The sequence below is a fragment of the Monodelphis domestica genome, chromosome 3 (assembly GCF_027887165.1).
Source record: "Monodelphis domestica isolate mMonDom1 chromosome 3, mMonDom1.pri, whole genome shotgun sequence".
Classification (NCBI taxonomy): Eukaryota; Metazoa; Chordata; class Mammalia; order Didelphimorphia; family Didelphidae; genus Monodelphis; species Monodelphis domestica.
This window is the reverse complement of record NC_077229.1, coordinates 40289404-40312805: the sequence shown is the minus strand read 5'-3', so window position 1 is coordinate 40312805 and position 23402 is coordinate 40289404. Positions and strand designations below refer to the sequence as shown.

Genomic DNA, 23402 nt, shown 5'->3' with positions numbered 1-23402 from the left:
AAAACAACAACAACAACAAAACCACAAAGAACCTTGGGAGTCAAGTAGCTCAAGGTCAGCTGCCTCAGTAACTCATGAAATGTTGGTCAAGTCATTTGCTATCTGGGCCTCAGGCTTCTTACCTGCGGAATAAGGGAGTTTATCTACTAAGGTATCACAAAGTTTTCCTCCAAGTCTTTAAGATTCCTTGGTTCTATATGGTTTGGGAGAATTTGCAGCAAAATTGAGGAAATAACATTTTCACAATGAAAATTTTTCTACAGGTTACAAATAAATTAAATATGACTCTGAAGTCAGGGGATCACAGTTCAAATCCCAACTCTACTATATGGTAGCAGTGTAATCCTGGACAGTTTTTAAAATCTCACTGGGCCCCAATTTCTTCATGTGGAAAAAAATGAAGGGATTGTACTTTACTGGTGAATTTCCTTTAAAGCTTTAAGAATTTATGCTAAGATCTTTGCACAGTAGAGTTTGGGAGAGTCTGTGGTTTTGTCAGCAGGATTGGTGAGAGGGTTTGGGGACTGCCAAGATCTGGCTATCTTTCAGGCAGCAGTAAAAGAAGACTGGTTAGCTAGTTCAAGTGGCCTCCTATGGACCCAGGAGTATGGGGGTGGGGGGGGGGGATTGAGATGGAGATTGTAGCACCTTACAGGGCAAAGACTAAGCATGATTTAGTCATTCTTCAGGCTCTTTCTCAAATGATCAGTTAGGTGGGACCTTGGGGCAATTGGATTCCCCTCTCCTACCTCTGACTCCCCCAATATGTGGTTGTCCAGCCTTTGCTTGAGCATTAATCAAGCACACCTCCATCCCTCTGGGGTCCTGAGGCAGTCAATTCCACTCTGGGATAGCTCATTTTGGAAGGAGAGCTAGGTAGTTGAGTGGATAGAGTGATGGGCCTGGAGCCAGGGAAACTCATCTTCCTAAAGAGTTTAAATCTGGTCTCAGGCACTAGCTATGACCCTGAACAAGTCACTTAACTTCTGTTTGCCTCAGTTTCCTCATATGTCAAATGATTTGGAGAAGGAAATAGGAAACCACTTTAGGATTTTTGCCAAGAAAACTCCAAACATGGTCACAGAGAGTCAGACATGACTGGAAGGACTGAACAACAACAAATAAATTATTAGCAAGTTTTTCCTTACCTTAGGCCAACTTCCATCCATTGCTCCTAGATCTATAGAACAAATCGAACTGTTTCTCTATGCAGTTCAGATTTTTGGATATTTGGAGAATACTTGACCTACCCACCCCTTCCCCATTATGAGACTTCTTAGATTTTCTTTTTTCCCTTAGTTCCCAGAATCACAGCTTTAGAGCTGGAATACCTCAAGAAGCCAGTTTGTTTGACCTCAGTGACCATCAGAGGCAGTATATTCCTGATCCCAGGGCAGTTTCACTGTACCAAACTGCCTCCAGCCATTTCTTAAAGAGCACAAAGTTTGCCATTGTGGCCACCCTCCATGACATTTTCCAGCTTAAGAATGTCCCTCCTCAATGGGGCTGCCAGAATTGGATACTCTGTTCTAGATAGGGTGTAACCAGGATAGATAACTGTGGTGCGACCCCCATTCCTAGTCTCTGACATGATGGTTGTTTTCATTCAGCCTGGGGTTGCATTCCCTTCTTTTGCCAGGTCACAGTGGTGACTCATAATGATCTTGTCCAGATGCTGCTAGTTTGGCAAAACCAGGGAAGAAAACACTTCCTGGAGCCCAGAAGCCTCTGATCTACCATTTGTGGCCTGAGCCTATAGGGACATGGCTTCTCCTTCTGAAAAGGATGCCCAGACAGACCTTCATTCCCCCTAGGATGTTTCCGGAAATACTTGGCTGAAGCTTCTCTGCTCCAGTGCCCACCTCTTTCCCCTCAGGGTCTCAGTGGCCTCTAGGACTGCTAATCCCATTACAAGAAAATAAAGTGGATAATTCCAACTAATGAAATCATTACAAAGACATGGACAGCCAGAGGTGGACATTTAGAAATCAACTTCATGCTCTTCTGTGACATTATATCCCAGCAGAGGAAATGTTTGAAATGAAGGGGGGAAAAAAAGCTACAACAACCTCATTCTTGTTAGCCTATGTCTGGTTAGGGAATGAATTTGCTTTCCATAGAACCTTCCAATTGTTATCATCATCACTATCAACTCTAGAGGAACTCCATAAAAGAGGAAGCAGATTATGATAGTACACGAGTTTTGTACTGGCACAGTGGCGGATAGAGTGCCAGACTTGGAGTCAGGAAGACTCAACTTCCTGAGTTCAAATCTGTCCTCAGACACTTGCTAGCTGTATAACACATAGAAAGTCACTTTCCCTGTTTGTCTCAGTTTCCACATCTGTCAAATGAACTGGAGAAAGAAGTGGCAAACCACTCCAGAATCTTTGCCAAGAAAACCTCAAAAGGAGTCATGAAGAGTCAGATATGACTGAAAAAGGGCTGAACAGCATCAAGAGTGTTAGACATGAGACTATAAAGATTTGGGTTCCAATCCAGGCTTAGACACTTACTATGTGAGCTCTCAGCACCTGAAGCAATTCTCTATGATTACAACCAATTAATCAATCAACAAGCATTTATTAAGCTGCTGCACTCAGGCTGTAAAAACTGCACTAGCAGAAAGACTTCCTAAACTGGAAGTTCTCACAATTAAGCTATCTACCCGCCAGGTAGTGCAGTGGATAGAGTGCCTCAGTTTCCTCATTTTTAAAATGGAAAAAATAATAATAGCACCTACCTCATAGGATTTTTCTGAGGATCAAATTAGATAATAATTGTAAAATGCTTAGTATAGTGCCTGGTGCATAGTAGGTGCCATGTTAGTATTATAATTACCATCATAAAAATAACCTTATACAAAGTGTCTTACAAATCAAAGTGCTATATAAATGCTAGTTATCATTAAGAGGGAGGGGAAACAGAACTGAGGATATTTGGCTTAGGTAAGTTAATACTTGGGCAGGAGGGGAAATTCATCTTAACTTGTCTGAAGGAAAGTTGGGGCAGAAGGACTGACCTGTTCTGCTTGGCCCAGAAGAGGAAGGATGACAAGCAGTGGGTGGAAGGTACACAGAGGAAGACTTAAGTTTGAAACAAGGAAAAAAAAAACCCTTCCTAACTACAAGGACTCTTGAAAAGTAGAATGGACTGCATTCATAAGGTAGTGAGTTCTCTGTCAATGGAAGTCTTCGAGTAGAGGTGAGGTGACCAATCTGGGGGCACATAGTAGGGAAGATTCTTTTCCAGATGTGGTTTGGACCAGGGCTTCTGAGATCCCTTCTGGTTCTGATTCTCTAGAGTAAGGCACCCTACCTGCCATAGTGAAACTTGGATGTAGTCATCAATGGAGTGGCTTTCCATAACCAGGGAGGCCAGGCAGTGTGGCCCATGGGGATCAGGGAAGCCTGGCCTACCCATTCTGGGAAACTGTCAGTGGATAAGGCAGGGCTGAGAAAGAGGCAGACAGTAAGGAGCATGAGACGGGAAAGTTGGCAAGGACTTCATCCTGCTTGCAAGGAGCTTTTCCTGGAAATTAAAAGGAAAAGTCTGTGATATTGGTGATGTGTGTGAATAAAAGCTGCAGCCACAGGGAGTTTGCTTTTCTCTGTTGTTACTGAGGATTTAAATTCATTGGAATGCTAGTACTCTAAAAACAACTACTACCACCACCACAATAATGATGATAATAATTATTATTATAATTATGATATTTAATTTAGAGAAGTTAACACGGGGTGGGGTGCAAGGGTATGTGTCTTCATTTGTCTGAAGGAAGGTTACAGGAAAGAAGGATTAGGCCTATTTTGCTTGGCTCCAATGTCAGAATGACAAGTGACTGCTTATAAACAATAACAATAGCAATGACAGATAGCATGCTTTAGGGTTTGCAATGCACTTTACAACAGCATCTTGTTTGATACTCTCAAAGGCAGGTGGTCTTATGACCACCCCCACTTTACAAATGAAGAAACTGAGGCAGCCAGCAGGTAAGTGACTTGCCCAGGGTCAGTGTCTGAGGCAGGAGATTTGAACTCAGGTTTTCCTGATTCCAACTCCTGTGCTCTGTCCATTTCATCACTTGGCTTTATCCCACGCTCTAATATATTGCCAAATCACCAATCTTAGTAGCACAGTACTTGGCACATTTGTGTCCGACTCTTCATTACCCCACTTGGGGTTTTCTTGGCAAAGACACTGCAGTGGTCCTTCTCAAGCTTTTTTCAAGAGAAGGAAATGGAGGCAAAAAGAATAAAGTGAATTTCCCAGGGTCACACAGCTAATAAGAGACTGAAACCAGATTCGAACTCACGACTCTATCCATTGCACCAGTAAGAGCCTAAAAAATGAATTATCTATTGGTGAACAAAGGATTTTCTGGTCAGAGTTCAAATGTGGAATAGGTTTCTGGATCTTGTCTAGACTCCCTAAGCCTCAGGATTCCCTCCCACATTTTGTCATGAACTAAATGGGTGTGAAGCATCTGTGGGCCAGCAGCCTAATGATTCATGCTTTCCAGCCTGACAAAGCATCAAAGAGAAAGAAAGGAACGCACTCCAGAAAGTACAAATATTATTTTTAAAGGTCGGGGGACAAAAAAGTGAAAAAAGTAAGATAAATCTGGCTCCGGAAGGTCGGCGAGTTTTAAGATACAGGGAAGTGTTAAAATGGATTTGTGCAGAGGACCATTTGTTTGAGGAAACACCAGCACATGGAGTGCTATTCAAGTGCCAAAATAAAGGAGAAAAAAGAAGCAAGCACACCTCTGGCATTGTCTGGGCCATCAAGAGTTCACAGCCCTGGTGGGGCTCGCCAACCACACTGTGCACATTTATGGCCTAGATCCATCGACTACAGAAATAAATCAAGGATATGGGCTGGTTCTTCGGTGGCCAAGGAAAGGAGACAGCGTGGGAGTTTGGAGCCAGACGACCTGGGACTGAAGATAGTTTCTGCCACTCATTTCCAGTTATCTTGGGAAACCCCTTGGTGGGCTCTAGCAGTTTCCTCATTTTTAACACAGAGGTATGTGGCTAGATGGCCTCTGGAGTTCCCTCCTGTTAGGAGTCTTTTTTCCCTTACAGACAGACCCTTTCTCCATCCTCCTTCATGCTGGCTCTTTCCCTCTGTGCATGATCTCCAGTTTCTCCTGTCTATTGTATGCTTGTTTGTAGCTGTTGGCATGATGTCTCGACCATTAGACTCTAAGCTCCTGGAGGGCACGATCTATTCTTTGCCTGACTCTGTATCCCAGGAGCTTAGCACAAGTGCCTGGCACACAGTAAGAGTTCAATAAATGTTGACTTCTTGGCTGACTATGGGAAAAGAGAGGCAGAAGCAGGATGGGTAATGTGTGTGACGTTTGGTGCAATGGGAGAGAAAGAAAGGAGGGGAGGGAGAAAAATCAGGTGGTGGAGGAAAGAAGACTGTTTATCTCACAGGCCAGTTAAAGAGCTTCATTTGCAAAGTTCTCTAGGAAGGGAAAGCCAATTATCATGTCGCTGGTGAGGCACAAAGCCCCCTTCTTGCTTTATCTCCCTCTCCTCTCTCTCCACTATGCATGAGAGGAGCTGTTTGTGCTCATTTCTCCGGCTGGCTCCCCCAGCCTCAGCCTCTTTCCCTTCTCACCCACCCTCCTCTTTTCTCTTTTGCTAGCTTGGCGCAGAAGGAAGTGTGGCCATGGTTTTTCAGAGGTAGCAGAGGTAGTGCTGTGCCAGCGGACCTGTGGCAACAGGGGGAGGGAGAGGGGCATCATTGTTGAGAGAGGAAAAAAAATAAACAAAGGCTTTCACTCCCCCATCTGAAAAATTAATTAAAACCAGGCTCTTATTATTTCTGCAGGGTAAGGTGGTCCTTTAACCCTCAATGAATTCAAAAATCTGCTTGAGCCGGATGTACTCGTCTCCCCATGTGATGGATGATGGCCCTCCCTGACCCTCTGGCAGTGGGGAGGGGGGGGGGGGAGACCCATCTCAGTGTGCTGTTCCAACAGAGGGGACGGGCAGGATCCGTCAATGGCCACGTGAGCAAAGCCAACAGTCTGTATCAACCTAGACAACCAGCCTGTGCCACAGGACCAACAGCTACTGTGCAGGGAGATGGTCAGGGCATAATTGGTTTAAGAGCAGCAAGACCTCAAACAGAATTACAGGGCCATGGGATTTGGGAAATGTTCTGGCATGGAAGAGGAGGAAGCATTTTCTGCAGGGGAGAATTTGAACATCCATGAAATGAGCTTCAGATAAGTCAGAGGAGGACACAGGGCAGAGCAGCTCCAATTGTTAGGGCCCTTGGTATGGATCGATCACTGCTGTCTGAGGGACGTGATATCCTTCAGCATTAGGATCTCACTGGGGCTGGGAAAAGACAAGAGGCTGGTTTATACTATTTCTCAGTCAGAAAGGTCCTCAGAGGTCATCTAGTTGAACTTGTACCTAAGCAGAAATCCCTGTGATGACATTTTGGACAAGGAAATACTTCAATAATTCTGGTGGTCAGGCATGGGGGTGCACATCTGAGGTGCTTGCCATGGCAATGCTGAGGCTGGGGATTGCTTGGGTTCAGGAGTTCTGAGATGCAGTATGACTTAAAAGTCAATACGGTATCTACATTAAGTGTGGCTCCAACATGGTGCCCTCCTTCCTGAGAGAGGGCAGCTATTTGGCTGCCTAAGGATGATCAAACCTGCTAAGGTTAGAAATGAAGTGGATCAAAGTTTCCATGTTGATCAACTCAAGGATCACCTTTTATATAAAGCTTTTTCCAACCTGTTCAATAGCTAGTGCCCCCCCCCCCCCAACTGTTATATTAAGCAACTTTTTGTTTACTTGAATTTATCCTCTTTATAGTTATTCTGCACATACTCATAGGAATGTGGTTGTCTCTCACATTAGAACATAGATACCTTGGAAGTATAGATTGTTTTCCTCTTTATATCTCTGTCCCTAGCTTCTAGCAAAAGTGGATAGGAAGCTATACCTGCAGATGGGAGGTCCTGGGTTCAAATTTGACATCAGACTCTTCCTAGCTGTATGACTCTGGGCAAGTCACTTAACCCCAATTGCCTAGCCCTTACCGCTCTTCTGCCTTGAAAGTGATACTTAGTATTGATTCTAAGACAGAAAATAAGGGTTTAAAAAAAAAAGACACCACGAACATAGTAGGCTCTTAATATAAGCTTATTGAATGACTGATTGAGAGGACCAGTTCTTGTTCAAAAAATCTTTCCAAAGGTGAAGGAAACAATGCTGGAAAATTTTATTCAGGACCTGTTTCTAAGGGAGAAGGCAGAGGGAAGTGAACAATCTTTATGACAAAGAAGGGAAAGAAATCTGGGCAAAGTCTGAGCTATACCTTAGATTTTAGGAATGCACATTTCAAAGACTTCAGGGCAAAAAGAGAATAGGACACCATGGAAAAGGATTTAGGGGAAGTCCAGTCAGGAGGCATGGGGGGAAATGCTAAAGAAGGAAATTATCAAGACCCAAAGGGAAACAAAAATCCAATGAGGAGGAAAAGGGAGATTTGCCAGAAGAGATTAATGTAGATATAAAGGGAACACCTCAACTGACTCCCATATAAGAGAAGGCTGAGTTGCTCAATTCTGAATTTGTTACTGATTTTTCTGAGAATGGTCTTTACAATAGAAATGAGAAAACAAAAATGAACAATCATGAATTCATCCCCTAAATGAGAAAAGAGTTTATTATGAAAGCACCTCATTGCCCTTGGGGGATTGAAATCAGAGGAGCCCAGAGGAACAACCTGGGTTCTGAAATACCTGGCAGGTGTCTCAGAGAATATGGGACCTAGGGTAGCTACCGTGAGACTGGAGAAGAAGGGAGGAAGAGAAAGAAGAAGGTGGAGGAGGAGAAAGAAGGAAAAAGGAAGAGGAGTCAATAGGTCATGACCTTGACTTTAATAACTTAGAAAATTCGAGAATGGCTGGAGAATATCTAGGATGGGAAGTGGTGATTACAAAGAGCCAGTAGGACTTTGCCAGAGTAACATTCTTTCCTCTAACATTACTTCCTTTTTTATAAAGAATTACTAAACTAATATGCTAATGTGCTAAACTATGGATATGGTTTACCTAGATTTTGGCAAAGCTTTTGATAAAAGATCCCTAGACTATTCTTCTGGAGAAGACAAGAAGATATGGATGAGAAGATGATATAATCAGATGGACTGAAAACTGAATGGACAATTAAGACTTGAAGAGTAGTTGTTGACAGTTAAATATCATTGTAACAGGAGGTCTCCAGTGCTGAGCCCCAGGGATCTGGGCCTGTTGTTAGGCTATTAATTTATCCATGTCTTGGATAAAGGTATAGTTGGTGTGCTCATCAAATGTGTAGTTCATTCAGAGCTGAGAAAGAGAGCTAATAGTGGGTGATGGAGTCAGAGTCTAAAAGGATCTGACCTTGGCAGCTACGTGACTCTGGATAGAGCACTGGATGTGAAGTTAGAAAGATCTGAGTTCAAATTAGGATTAGGGTTAGGTCTCAGACACTTATAAGCTGTGTGGCCCTGGGTGCCTCAATTTCATCAGCTGTAAAATGGGGATCAAAACAACATCTACCTTTGTGTTGTTGTATTGGGATTGTTGTGAAGATGAGATATTTGTAAAGCACTTAAAATGTGAGGTATCACCATCATCAATTACTGATAAGCCAGAGCACTAGGCTAAATCTGTTAAGAAGAATTCAATAGGGATATTGGACTTGGCAATTGTACTCCCCGCCCCCCCCCCCCCCCATGTCAGACGTCATTTGAAGTTCTGTGTTCAGTTTTGAGTACCATGGTTTAATAAAGTGGAGAATGGCAATCAGGATAGCAAAGGTCTTTTAAGTTCATATCATATGAGAACTGGCTGAAAGAATTTGGGATGTTTAACCTAGAGAAGACTCCAGGGGACAGGATAGCTAGCTATCTTCAAGTATTCCAAGGACTATTTTGTAGTGGGGGTGTGTGTGTGGGGGGGATTCGATATGTTCTCTTTGGCACCAGAGGGCAGAATAAGGATAATAACAGAAGTTAAGAGGCAGATTTTGGTTTGCTATAAGGAAAAAACTTCTAACAATTAGAGCTTTCTTTGGGGCCATTCAGTGGAGAATGGATCATTTGTTGGATATGTTATAGGGGGTATTCCTTTCATCTATGGGTCAGACTAGATGGCTTACTGAAGTTTCTTTCAACCTTCTGGGACTCTGGAATCCTTCCATCAAATATCCAACCGTCACCATCTCCTCCTTCTTAGACACTCACTTTGCCAAGTAGGTAGGTTTGCACTTTCACTGGGTTAGTTATTTGGTCTCCTTGATCAGGTACTTACAAGGGGGGTAGGAGGTACTTACAAAGAGAGGCTTTGAGAAAATCTAAGTCAAATAGCAATTAGGTAGGTTTTCAAAGGAACAACTAAACCCCCTCTTTCTTCTCCTCACTGGGTTTAAGTCTCAACTCCAATGGCATAGGCTCTCAGATCTATGTATCCAGTCTATGTATCCTCCCTGAATTTCAATATAGCATTGCTAAATGCTGTGAGACTAGATGTCACACCTCTCAAGCTTAACATGTCCCAAACTGAATTACTTCTTTTCCCATCAGAACCTAGCCCTCTTTCAAATTTCCTTATTTCTGTTGATGTCAACACTATCCTTCCAGCTTCTTAGATTCACAACTTGAGTATTATTCCTTGATTCTTCACTCTCCCTCACCCCAGTGATCCAACCAGTTGTCACATCCTGCCACGCTTATCTCCAAAACATTTCTTATACCCCACCTAGTACTTCTACTCACACACAGGGACCCATGACCCCTTTACTAGATGACTGCATCAGCCTCCTAAATGAATTCCCTGCCTTGAATCTCTCCCCACTTCAGTCTATCTTCCAAGTCGCTGCCAAAAAGTGAGTTTCTTTCAGCACAGATCCATCTGAGTGCACCACTCCCCTCCTTAACAGCCCCAGACTCTGTCTCCCCCAGGATAAACTACAAATTCTATTGGTTGGCATCTAGAGGCCTTTGCAACCTTGCCCCCACCTATACTTTCAGCCTTGCCAGACATTATTCCCCCTCTTGCATTCTGTGATCCTGCTAGATCGGACCTGTTTCATATCCATGCTGTGTAGATTCCTATTTCTGTGACTTTGCACTTGCTGCCCTCTCTGTCGGGAATGTCTCAATCTACCTCTTTCTTTGAGAAGCAGTTCTGGGGCTACCTTCAGTGATGCTTTTGCCTAATCTCAATGGTTAATGCCCCACCACCTGAACAACCTTGCATATTCTTGTCTTTATTCAATTTATATAATTTCTGCATATCGTCATTCATGTCCTCACAGTCTCTCCCATTAAAATCTAGTCTACTGGTGAGAGATTGTTTCATTCATTGTCTTTTTATCTCTAGCACCTGGCACAAAGTAAGAGCTTAAAAAATGCATGTGAATGGATTGATGGAAAGCAGCTTCTCTAGTGAAAGAACTGATCTCAACACATAAGGTTTTGGTGTAGTTAACCCCACCTTCTGTGGCGGCATTTGCTTAACTCTTACTTCTACTGCCTGATCTATATTTGCTACCTTTGTGAGCTTGGGTAAGTAGATAACCTGAGTTTCAGCTTCCTCACCTGTAAAATGGGAATTAACAAAGCTTACCTTGCTCACCCCACAGAATATACATCAGTAATGAATTTGGCAAAACTAAGTGTTAGATTGATGGGGCAGTGAACAGTAGGTCTCAGAGTCAGCCAGAAGAGCCTGAGTTCAAATCTAGCACCATTAACTAGCTGTATGGCTCTGGGAAAAGTTATTTAATCTCTGTTAGCCTCAGTTTCCTCTTCTGTAAAATGGGGATAACAGCAGTACTTCCCTCCTAGGTTTGTTGTGAGGATCAAATGAGATTAATATTTGTAAAACACTTAAGCACAGTGCCTGGCACATAGTGGGGACTCTATAAATGTTAGTTATCTTCATTGTTATCCTCTAAACAGGAGTTTGTATTTCATTATGGTATTAATGACTACTTACAAATAGTATTACACAGGAGAGATTGTTAAGTGTCCTACTTTTAGAGCCATTAAAAAAAAAAAAAGGCCAGGCCAAGCAGAGACTTGCCTGAGCCTGAAAGTACTACAAATTTGGGGTTATTGTTGTTAATAATAATATTGAGTAGTAGCATTGCTGCAATTAGGTTAGGGCCTCTGGTTTCACTGGGGTAAGAAATGACTTGCTAACTGTGAAAGTCAAGGAGTTTGTGAAGGAAGATTGTTCTGTTTTCTACATCTGTGTCCCCCAACCCTGGCACATCATAAATCCTGCCTGTTTGCGGATTCAATGACGGTCAATAGGAGCTCTGCATGTGAGTCTTAGAGGTGGTCAGAGGCAGGAACTGAACCCTCAGCTCATCCTCTCTGTAAGCCACCTCTCCATGCACAATAACTCAATGCCTCAACAGTAGAATCAGGTGGATTTCTAGTCCAGGCCTGCAATTTTATCAGCTGGGGGAAGTCTCAGTGTGGAAATTCCCTTTGCTGATTCAGAAGTACGTCCTGTCCAGGTATAACCTAAGAGGACTGCTTGGAGTACCAGGCAGGGAAGGGTTTTGGCCAGGACCATATTATTATTATGTGTCAGAGGCAGGACTCAATGGAGGGCTTTAGGTCTCAGTCCAGGCCTCAAGCCACCTCAGCAAGCTTGCTCTCAGTAGTATTTGTATATTAAAAGAATTCATATTCGTATGAATAGGGCAGCTAGATGGTATGGTGGAAAGAGCACTGACTCTGGAATCAGGTCATCTTGTGTATAACCTCAGACACATCCTAGCTGTGTAAGTAATACCTGGGCAAGTCCCTTAACCTTGTCTGCCTCAGTTTCCTCATCTGTTAAATGAGCTGGAGAAAGATATGGCAAACCTCTCTAATACCTTTGCCAAGAAAATCCCAAATGAGGTCCTAAAGAGTCAGACCACTGAAACAAGTCAAGCACAACACCACCAGTATCAATCCCTCAAGAGATGAAAACTGACCCTTACAGTACTTGTATGACACAAAGGCTGGGCATGTAAATGGGCTGGAAGTTTCTTGAGGTGACATTAAGAGGCTGAGTCAGTATTTGAACTCTGATTCTGCCCAGAAGACTTAAAGGCTGCTCCTCATTGAGACCCCCTACTCTGGCCTGAAGGCTCTGACACTGAAAACTTTGGTTAGAGCCAGGACCCTCTGAAGGGAGAGGGCTGCAGCAGTGGCTTATTGCTTAAGGGGTAACGTGGGCCCCTTACCTCCCCTCCTCCCAAGCCCGTTTTCTTTTCCCATCTCCCACCATCCCTCATTTCCTAAAGGTTTCCTTGGGCTCTGGCTTTGGCTGAAGAAGCTCCTCATCCCCTACCCGCCTGTCTCCTCCGCCTCCCTATGTGCCACACGCGAGGTCTGGGTATAACTCAAGCACTCCTGCTGTGGGTCTGCAGAGACAGGAGAGAGCTCGGGGAGACTTATTGTCTTGGATTACTCGCCCGTTCCTGATAATGACTTTTCTCAAGCAAGTTTCCTGGCTACTGCCGCTGCTGGAGAAGAAAGTGACAGAACGAGACAGGTACAGTTGCCATGAACACAGCCCGTCGAGGTAATTCAGCCTCAGAGCAGCCGCTCTCTCAGAATAATTTAGCAATCTGTCATGGGAAGGAAGGAGGCAGGAGAAGCCTGCCGGGGTCACCAGATGACCCCTCCCCTCCCCCCAATCCTCCACCTTCTCTGTGCTGGAGAACGTGGGGGACTGTGCCCAAACACAGGAGGGGGAGGCTGAACTATCTGCCTTTGTGGGAGAGAAATGATTAGTTGGGGAGGCCCGCTGGTGGGACATCTGGTGCAAATCCCTTCTCCCCTTGGTATCCCATTCCACACTTCTCTATCCAGAGCTCCATTTTTCTTTTATTTGAAACATCAGTTTGAAAAATACTAAACCTCCCCCCACCTACCTTCTCACCCTCCCAAAAGGTCCCTATGCTTCCCCTGGAGAAAATGAACACAGCACTCCTTCTAGTGGGGCAGATATCACCAAGAAAGACCGGTCTTTCTCAAGATAAAGCTCTGGAGGTAAGTGTGGACAGAAAGAAGGCAACCAGGTTGGTCCCAAACCCCCTTGACCCAAGCTGCTGTTCTGAGAGGCTGTCTCCTCTGCATTCCTGTCATGGAATAGTGCATCAATCCCATAGGACCTTAGGCAAGTCACTGAAATCTTCAGGGCATTGTTTCCTCCTCTATAAGATGGGGAGTGGGGGCACTGGATGATCTATGGCCAGCTCATCCCTGGGAGGAGGAGGTATGCATGTTGAAGGGGACAGGTCCTAAACTGTCATTCAGCAATAGCTGGCTTGGAGTCCTGCTGTGGATTCTTACTAGAGAGGTGATCCTGGGTATGGAATTGGAAGACTTTGGAAGGTCATTCGGTCTAATCTCCCTAAGTTCAAATCCAGCTGCAGATGCTTCCTAGTTGGGTGACTATGGGTAAGTCACTTAATCCAGTTTAACTCAGTTTCCTCATTTGTCAAATGAGCCAGGGAAGGAAATGGCAACCCCCTACAGTATCTCTGCAGAGAAAACCCCACATCAGGTCAGGAAGAGTCATACACAACTGAACAACGACTCAACAAAAACAACTTGGTTTAATTCACTCTTTTTAAAATAAGGAAACTGAGGCCCCAAGAGGGTAAGTGACTTCCTTAAGTCCTGGGGAGGAAAAATTGAGGTGTGAGATCTGAATTCAGGTTCTCCAACTCCAAATTTGCTCGTTAAAAAAACCAAAACCAAAACCTTATCTTAGGTTTTAAACAATGATACATGTAAAACCCAGTGGAATTGATAGTTAGCTCAGGGAGGGGGAAGGGAGGAGGAAAGAGAGAACATGAATCACCTAACCATGGAAAAATTGTCTAAATTAATTAATTAAAAAATAAAAAAATAAAACCCCTTATCTTCTGTCTTAGATTCTACATTTAGTACTGGTTCTATGGCAGGAGAGAGATAAGGGCTGAGCAACTGAGGTTCGGTGACTTGCCTGGGTCACACAACTAAGAAGTGTCTGAGGCAACATTTGAACCCAGTACCTCCTGGCTCTCTATCCACTGAGTCACCCAGCTTCCCCTGCCTGTTTGTCTGTTAAAGCCCTTCCTAACCCAGACTCCTCTTGCTTTTCCTGTCTTCTGACCTCTGCCTCCCTTTACACATGGTGCAACCCAGTGACCCAGACCTTCCATCTCCCAACACAGAGTCCTCCCTGGCTGTCTCCACCTCCAGCATTCTCTGTCTCCTGGCCTCCCCCTCCTTTGAGTCTCAGCTAAAGGCCTCCCTTGTGCAGGAAGTCTCTCCCTTAATGCCAGTGTTTTCTCTCAGGTGATCATCTCTGTGGGTCCTTTAGATGGGGTGTTTATATGCTGCCTCTCCCAGAGAGGGCAGGGAGCAATTTTTACTTTTCTTTGTGTGTCCAGGGTTAGCCCAGAGCTATACAGAGCAGGAACTTCACATATGCTTGCTGACATGACCCAAGCAGAGGAAAGAAAGGGATGAGAATCACTGGAAATGAGAAGGTCTGCCCCAGGGAAGGATGATGAGCCACACTCAAGAAATCCAGGGTTCATAGAAATCCTATAGTTTGAGTCTGGGGAAATAGATTATGACCCAGAGACATTGCCCTAATGCACAACCTCCAAACTGGAGAGACCCTGCCCAATCCCAAATATTCATGAGCTAATTGTCTGTGGTGACAGAGGAGATGTTGCCCAGAGACTGGGGAAGGCTGAGCAAGTATGCTCAGAGAGAGGCATTGAAATAAGACTGTTAGTGACAGTGACTAGATGAAATGCAGAGAAGCATCAGAAGGCTTCGACACACGTTGCAGATGGAAAGAAGCAGAACCAGGAAGATAATGCACAGGACTCACTAGGCACCACCAAAAAAGGGAAAATGAATTCTGGGTAATGAGATAAGGACTAAGCCATGGAAGAAGAGAGAAACAGAGAAACGGGGAGGAAGAGAGAGCGATAGAGGGAGGCAGAGAGACACAGAGAGAGGAAGATGCATTTCCCTCCCTTCTCTGCAGACATAGGGGATTGTGGGTAGGAGATATTACCCAAGACTGGCCTGGGTTGGTTCTTTTGCTAGAAGGAATGACTCACTGGGTGGGAAGAGGAGAGGGATATATTTGGACATGAAGGTGATACAAAAACACAAGATTCACAAAAATGAGAGGTAAAAAAGGGAAGAAAAAAGTGATCTGTGATACGTGATCAGTCTCTATTCATAAAATATGCTGGCTTAATCAGGAAATCTTACTTTCCAAATATGTGAGGAAAAAAAGTTTGTTCACAAATACAACCTTTTCATAAAATAGGCCAGAAAAATAGTGACATGACCCACAGAGTAAAAAATGGCCATGGGACACTTTGGAACTAGTTCATTATCCTTATCCCACTCAGGAGGCATAGGCCACCCCTTAAACCTTCACAGGACACACGGCAGACCCAGGCCTTTGACTGGTCAAGGTTTAAAGTCTCTGTCTTCTACTCTGTGTGACCCTGGCCAAGTCACCTTTCCTCTTTCCTCTCTGGGTCTCAGTTTCTTCTTCTGTTAAATGAAGGAACAGAATGAGGGGATCTCTATGGCCCTTTAAGCTCTCCATCATACAGATCCTCCATAAACATCAGGATCTCGAGCCACTGGGGATGAGAGGACAAGTTCACATGACAAAGCAGGAAATCCACTGCTCTACCTTCTGGCCAGCTGGGAGGCTGGAGGCTTAAGAGAAGAACACACACATCCTGGGATTTCCCCTGGGCTGGGCTGACTGATGTGTGGAGCTTACCTGGCATGTTTTTTCTATCTGAGTTTTTCTAATGATTCACTGCCAGGGATGAGAGAAAGAAACTCTTTGCAATTATATGTGGAATCTGAGGACCCTGGCAGAGATACTTCCTGCCTTTGGTAACAATAATGGTGAGGATGATGACGACGATAATGATAACAATAGCAACAATGATAATGACCATGACCTAGTTGTTACCTCACTGTTTTGCTTTTAACCACCTTAGGGGGGAGGTCCTATTATTACTTCAATTTTACAACTGAGGAAACTGAGGCAGAATGTGCTGGAATGGCTTGCCCAGGGTCACATAGTTAATAAATTTCTGAGGCTGGATTTGAACTCGGGTCTTCCTTACTCCAGCTTTTTCTCTCTGTCCAATGATCCACCAAGGCCTAAGCCTTGGGCCAGGCTCCCTTCCCTTTCTTCATCTGTAAAGTGAGATGGCTGGGCTGAGGCAGCCCATGAGGATCTGTGCACTGCAATGGAGGACGTTACACAGAAAGCAGAGAAGCAGGGATGGGGATGGGGGGTGGGGGGTGGGGAGGATCAGTGGGGAATGATCCTTATGCTGGAATCAGGAGCCTGAGAGGCTGAATGACCTTTGTCAACCCTGCCCCCAGGACATTCTGAAACCACCAAGTCTCAGTTTTCCCACCTATAATGCCGAGTCAAACATGTCTGTCTTCTTATTTACAGGATGAGACCATTGGGAGAACCAGTGTGGCCTCAGATGCAAAATCCTTGGATTTTGGAGAGAATCGTTTTAAAGAGTGATACGTCATCCTCTAGAAATGGGGAGGACCACAAAAAAACCCCACCAGAAGGACAAATGGGAAATGCTGAGGTCTGGCTTCATGGAGGAGCTAAGCTTTGTTGAAGAGATCCCTAAATAACCTGAGGCCCAGACCTTGGCACGTGAGGGGGAGGAGGCTCAGGGAGCTCTCCTAGACACTGGCATCTTCTCTTGGCCTCTAGGTATCTGGGGGGCTCCCCACTGCATGTCTCCCCACTAGAACACAAGTTCTGTAAGAGTTGAACCTCTTCCTTCTGGTTTTTGTGCCTCCCCTGGTATGGTAGCAGCTTCCAGAAAGTGTTTGAGAAATACCTGTAGCCTGGATGTGGGCAGATGGGCGGTTACTCCACAAAAAATGATGATGGCACACATAGCAAATGGCCAATAACACACTGTGTAGCCAACTAACTAGGCTTCTAGACCTGATCTTGTGCCCTAAACTCCTAGCTAGCTCAGCAACCCAGGGAAGGGAAATGAGGCGGCGTCATGGGGTCAGGGAGACTGGGCTGTGAAGCTCACACCAGCTACAGATGACATAAGGCAAGTCAAGAGAGCCTCAATGTCCTTATCTGTGAAATGGGACCATAGAAGAGCATCTTTCTTGGAGGGCTGCCATGAGGCTTAAGTGAGGGAAGGGCAGGATGTTGGGAGCCTTAGTTTCCTCAGATGTGAAATGGGAATCCCAAGGCTAGGGGTGGCTGCTCCCCTGAAGGTCTGCTGTGGTGCTGTGAAGATTAAATTAACTCACAATGCCCAGAAGAGGCCTGAGTCCTCATGGACTCCAAAGCCCTTGGATGGGTGTGTCCACTCCTGTTACTCCAAGGCTGGACCTGTATATCTGTCCCCAGGGTGGAGAAACTCCTCTTGGAACAGACTTCAGGAATCTCCTCTCGCCTGGACATGGCACAGGGACACCTGGCCAAGTATCTTGACTCTTCCATCTAGGTCCCAAGTTCCTAGAGGCTGGGCTTCATTTTTGTACCTGTGGCTCCTTGTGCTATGACCTGGAACACCGTGTGCAGTGGCACATTGGCAGGGGCGATCTCAAAGCCTGTCTGACCTGCTTTTGACACACATAAACCGGGGCCCTGGGTGCCAGGCTCTCTCTTGGCACCAAGCAGCTGCCTACACTCCCATCATCAGAGATCCTGGGCTAACAGAATCCTCAAAGGCCATCAGAGCTCAGGAAGCTGGGGGGGTTGGCGGGGGGGTGAGACGATCTGCTCAGGACCTCACAAGTCAGAGGGACAGAACTGAGGTGCCGGTCAGGACCAGACCTGCTTCCCCATCTCCCTGCCAAACACTCCTTTAATTCCCGCGCACGGGCACATACCCCATCAGCCAAGGGATTCTTTTCCCCATTTCCTAGATGACAAAAGTAAAGTTTCGAAAGAACCATTCTGGCTCCTGTGCCAATACATGGATGTTTCACTGAATTGCTGATGAGGATTCAGGAGAACTCCCTGAAGTCCAGAGTGAGCAGGTGACATGTGGGCAGGGCTGGGGCAATGCTGACCCCTTGCCAATTATCCTGGGGCCCTCTATTTGGGGGACAGCTGGCACACCAGGATTGGAGCAAAGGGGGCCCAAATCCTGACTGATACTCACTGGGTGACTGCTGGTACATCCTTAACCTCTGAGATTCAGGCTTAAAATGCACAAACCAGTTGAAGAACACTGACCCGACAGGGCCACAGTGGATGCAAGATGCCCCAAAACTGTCTTCTGCTAGAGAAATGTTGGCTCAGTCACCCCAGGGCTCAGGCAGCCTAAACAAGTCACATGGAGGAGAGTGGAAGCCAGGGTTCCTGAAATCAAGCCTGGCCATAATATTAATAATGACTCCCATTTACTCAACACTTTAAGTTTTGGGCAGCCCCTCTGTGATGGTTTTTATCCTCCATGACATAAAAAGTGGGACAAGTGGCTGCCTCCTCTCCAAGGAACAATGTTAGTAATCCCACATCCATGGAACCAAAGCCCCACGTGGAGAGGTGAAGGAAAGGATGCTGCCAGGGAGGCCGGAGATACTTCACACAGATCGGGCAGGGGAAGGGGGGGAGATGCCTGGCACCCAGTCTAACCTGCCCATGCCACAAATATTTGATCCCACCCACCAAGGTGACAAGCACCCCCATGGGTCCCAAGTTTAAGACAGAATCATACATTCTGCTGAATCACAAAACATCTGCTCTCCAGGGTTTGCTTAGGCTTTTTCATACTTAAGGGGGTGAAAAGCTAAACCGCTTAAAGTAAAAGGTAGAGAACACCGAGCTCTATTTCTTTTCCCCCTGGATATGCTGAACCTGGGAAAAAACCTGCATGGTTTTGAGGGAAATGATATTTTCAAATAAAGGGGTTAAAACACAGGCACACTCTCAAGGTCTTTATCTCTCTCCCCTTTCTCTTATCTTTTCCCTCCCTCCCTCTCCCTCCCCATCTCTCTTTTCTTTCCCTTTCTCCTTCCCTCTCTCTGTCTTCCCCCATTCTTTCCTGTTCTCTTTCCCTCCCTCTCTTTGTCTCTATTTCCTTTCTCTCTCTCTCTCTCCCCCTTCCGTCTCCATCTCTTTCCCTTTCTTCCTCTCTCCCTTTCTCTCTCCTTCCCTTCTCTTTTCCCTTCTCTTCCTCCCCTCCCTCTGTCTCCATCTCTCCTTTTCCCTCTTTTCTCCTCCCTTCTCTTTTCTTTCCCTTTTTTCCTCCCTCTCTTTTTGTCTCTTTCCCTCCTTCCCTCTCTCTTTCTTTCCCCTATGCTTCAATATCTGTTCCAAATGGGAAGAAAAGGAAAAAAAAAGTGATTTATCCAAGCGCATCCATTCCTTGATACAGATCTTTCTGCCCAGCTCCAGTGTATCGACGTGCAATGTACTCTCAGCGGCACGAGCTGGTGTAATGGCAGCTGTGAGCCTGCGATCGGTAACCTCGCTAATTTAATAAATGGACTTTGACGAGGCTAAATGGCTGTTTGGATGGATTCTCTCTCTTCCTCCCTCCTCCCAGCCCCAAAACCTCAAATAAAATAAATTAAATAAAACACGAAACCCAATCTGAGCCTTTTACGGTTGCATTCACTGGCGGGAGCCAGAAAAATGCTAATCGCTTTCTGGGACTGCATGCCCATCGTTGTTGCTGTGGCCGCTGTGCTGTTCCCAACACTGTGGGTTTGGGTATTTTATTTTCTCTCGGGTTGTGTTTTCTCTTCCTCCTCTGCTTCCCCTCCCTGGAGGCCCCCATCCCTCCTTCCTTCCCTTTTTTGGGGCCTTAATCATATTCAGCACATTGCCATAGGTGTCTGCAACCAATCAGAGGCGATGGCAGCCGCCTGCACCTTGCTGACAGATGCTGTCAAAATAGTCTCACAACCAGGGGCTTGATAATAACGCGAAAATGAGATACAAATGAGTGACTCTCCGTGAGTGGGAATGCTTTGGCCTCCCTTCCCCCATCCTTCCCACCTGCCCGCTCGTACACTCCCCAGTCTACAATCAGATGCAACGAGAGCCACTGAGATGGGGATCTGGAAGAGGGGAGGGAAGAATCCTGCCCACAAATACTGATGCTAATAGCTCCTGTTCATAGAGTGCTTTGAGGTCTGCAGAGTGCTCCACGCACATCATTTTAGAAATTCCCCCATGATCCTGTAAAAGAGGTACTCTTTGTATCATTATCTCTAGTTACAGACAAGGAAACTGAGGCTGGGGAGGTGAAGGGCCTTGACTGTAGTTGCCAAGGGAGCATGGTTCTTAAGTCACTAGGGGGTACCCCAGAAGCCATCTGGTTCAACTTTGATTTTTTAAATTTTATTTTAAAAACCTTTTCTTCTGTTTTAGAATCAAAACTGTGTATTGGTTCAAAGACAGAAAAGGGGTAAGGGATAGACAATGGGAGTTAAGTGACTTGCCCAAGATCACACAGAAGTGTCTGAGGCCAGATATGAACCTAGAACCTCCCGTCTCTAGGCCTGGCTCTCCATCCACTGAGCCACCTAGCTTCTCCACTGATTCAACTTTTTCATTCTGAAGATAAGGAAACTGAGGCCAAGAGAAGCAGTCACTTGGCTAAGGTCACAGATTGAAAGGGATGGAACTTCTGTGGCCTTCTAATCCAACTCTTTCATGTTATGGGTGAAGAAACAGTAGTATAAGGATGTCTGGGGGGAGGGTGGAGGGGGGAGGAGACATGGATGACAGATCCTAGATCAATCCTAGGTCTTCCACTATTTCCACTTTGTGTCCTCAAGGAGGCTTAAATGTGAGGCCAAAGTACTTCAGGTTTTCAGGATCCAAGAGGAGGGTGATGCCCTATCACTAGGAAATGACTAGACAAGTTGTGGTATATGGTTGGGATGGAACATGATTGCTCCTTAAGAAATGTCTTCATTAATTATTTTTTTTTAATCTCTGACCTTCTGTCTTAGAATCAATACTGTATATCAGTTCCAAGGCAGAAGAGGTAAGGGCTGTGCAGTGGGGGTTTAGTGACTTGCCCAGGATCACACAGCTAGGAAGCATCTAAGACTAGATCTGAACCCAGGACATCCTGTCTCCAGGCATGGCTCTCTACCCACCGAGCCATCTAGTTGCCTCTCAGAGCACGTGGATTAAAAAACCAAAACCAAAACCATGATAAGATCTACATGAAGTTGTGAAAATTGAAAAGAGTAGAACCAAGAGGACATTGTATATAGTTAGAGAAATATTATCTGAAGATTAACTGTGAATATCCCCTTCCAGAGAAGAAAACTGATGATCAGAAACATGAATGACATCATTTATATATTCATTGTTTTCAGTCCAAACTATGCCTTCTCTAGGACAGGGAAAGGAGGGAGACACTGGGAATTCTGAGGTGCCAACAAACAAATAAATGAATAATAATAATAATAATAATAATAATAATAATAATAATGATAATGATAAAAAGAGGCTCGCTGGTGGTGAAGAGATACAAGAGAATTCGGCAATAACTACTGGTAGGAACTTGCCCTAAAGTCCACAAATGGCAGAGACCAGGGCAGGGTACGAGGTCCCTCCCGTCATACACAGCCACCTAGACTAGGGTGAGAGAGTGCAGAGGAACATGTAAGGTAAGGATGTGTGAGAGTGAGTGCATGGGGCTGTGTGTGTAAAGCAGGGTAAGCTGGCTGCTTGCTGACCACCTGCACCGTAGGGACCTGCCTCTGTTGTTCTCCACCACAGGAACCCGCATTTTTATTAACGCATGTCCAGAGGAGCCTGAGTGCCCAGAGAACAAACGACATGGTCAGTGTTTCCCCAGGGTTTCCTGAGGAGGAAGGTCTGAGTGCGATGGACAGAATTTATGTTTTCAGGGAGGTTGAAACCCATGCCTCAGTGCTGAGCTCAGTCCCTGGTGCTTATGTGGAAAAGGCAAATGGAACCTGCCACTTTTGAATGGAGTGGTCCCAGAACAAGTCAGGCAGGATTTAGGATAAGGAAGGAGTGAATAGATTGTTACCTTAGGAGTCTGAGGACCTGGGTTCAAATTCTACCTCTGGGGTTTATTACCTGAGTAGCCTGGGGCCAGTCAACTGGCTCAGTTGATCTCAGTTCCCTCATTTATAAAATGACTAGATGTTCTCTAAGGTCCCTAAACCAACTATCCTTGACTCTTTACCTAGAGGAATGGCACCAAAATCTTTATCCATTTTAGGGTAAAGAAGGAAATAGACACACTTTGTTTTATTTCAGAGAGATAAGATATGGGTAGTTAGGTGGTGCAGTCGATAGAACACTGGACATGGAGCCAAGAAAAATCATCAGATACTAACTGTGTGACCCTGGGTAAGTACCTTAACCCTGCTTGCCTCAGCTTCCTTATCTGTCAAATAATACAGAGAAAGAATGGCAAATCACTTCAGAATCTCTGCCAAAAAAACAACCACCCCAAACTTAGTTATGAAGAGTCCAAGATGATGGAAAACTGAAAAAGAATAATAAAAAGAAATATGGCCAAGTTATGTGAATGAACTCCCCCACAACCCTGTAGGATCCTCCCCAAACACAGCTCTCTTCTGGACACACTTTCCCTCATAGTCTGTAAGGACTGTAAATCGTTTGCTCACTCAATTTAGGCAGGGGCCTGCACTGCACATATCAGAGATAACTAGATCACTATCACTAGGATATGTTTTTGCCTTCCAACACTTTTCCAGGAGGTCCCTGCTCAACTCCAGGACTTGATCTTTTCCGAATCCCTGACTGGGCTCCTACCATTCCCAAGGCCTAAGAATGGCTCAGGGGGAAGAGCATGTGGGCCCAGAAAGCCTTGGTCACAGGAACAGAGTTTAATTTCTCAGGGATTGCTTCCTCACTTGAAGAAGGGTTAGAAGAGTATCCACAATGTCACTGGAGAGTGCCAGCCTTAGTCAAGGAGGACCCCGGCTGGATAAGACCATAGGGGCAATTCTTTAAGATATCTGGTAAGGCACTTTGCACAGTGCCTCACACATAGTAGGCTCTTAATAAACCCTTCTTTCCTCCCTCTCTTTCCTCTTTTTCCCTCCTTCTCTTTCTCCCTTTCTTCTCTGAAATCCTCTGAAAACATCTTCCAGCCAAATCCAGTAATGGACACACATGGGGCTGACATGTACTGCATCTTGTTCCCATGCAGCTTAGATTTCTTTTCCTAAGTCTTCATATTTTGAGAGTTCTTAACCCACAGAAATGGGAGAATAGGTGTGGGATGGAGACATCTATTAAAAACACGATTCTTAAATTTTTCTGAGTCTGTGTGTTGTCTGGG

At 45.2% G+C, this 23402-nt stretch overlaps 1 protein-coding gene across 4 annotated transcripts in view; it reads right to left on the bottom strand.

Moving 5' to 3' along the window:
* Nucleotides 1–23402, bottom strand: part of RBM19 (RNA binding motif protein 19) — a 177309-nt gene that overhangs the window by 85763 nt on the left and 68144 nt on the right. The gene's annotated exons all lie outside the window — the stretch shown is intronic.